This window comes from Penaeus monodon, chromosome 25 (assembly GCF_015228065.2).
Source record: "Penaeus monodon isolate SGIC_2016 chromosome 25, NSTDA_Pmon_1, whole genome shotgun sequence".
Lineage (NCBI taxonomy): Eukaryota > Metazoa > Arthropoda > Malacostraca > Decapoda > Penaeidae > Penaeus > Penaeus monodon.
The window spans coordinates 35,067,097-35,067,338 of record NC_051410.1 but is presented as its reverse complement, the minus strand read 5'-3'; positions in this window follow the sequence as shown (position 1 = coordinate 35,067,338).

Below are 242 nucleotides of genomic sequence, written 5' to 3'. Positions count from 1 at the left end.
AAAATACTCCCATGGCTGTGGGTTCAGTGACGTAACCCTTTACCTATGGCAGTGTTTTATGGTTCCCTTCTATGGGTTTGTGTGAAGGGGAAGGGGGTAGGGCGTCGATGGGGTGAGGGAGAGGTTGGTTTGAGCGTTTAGGGACCGAATAAAAGATGGTAAAGGAAGTCGCTTATCGGTGGAAAATGGGACTATTTATGGCGACCGATAATTTTTTTTTTTGTTGGTGGAGAGCGTGACTA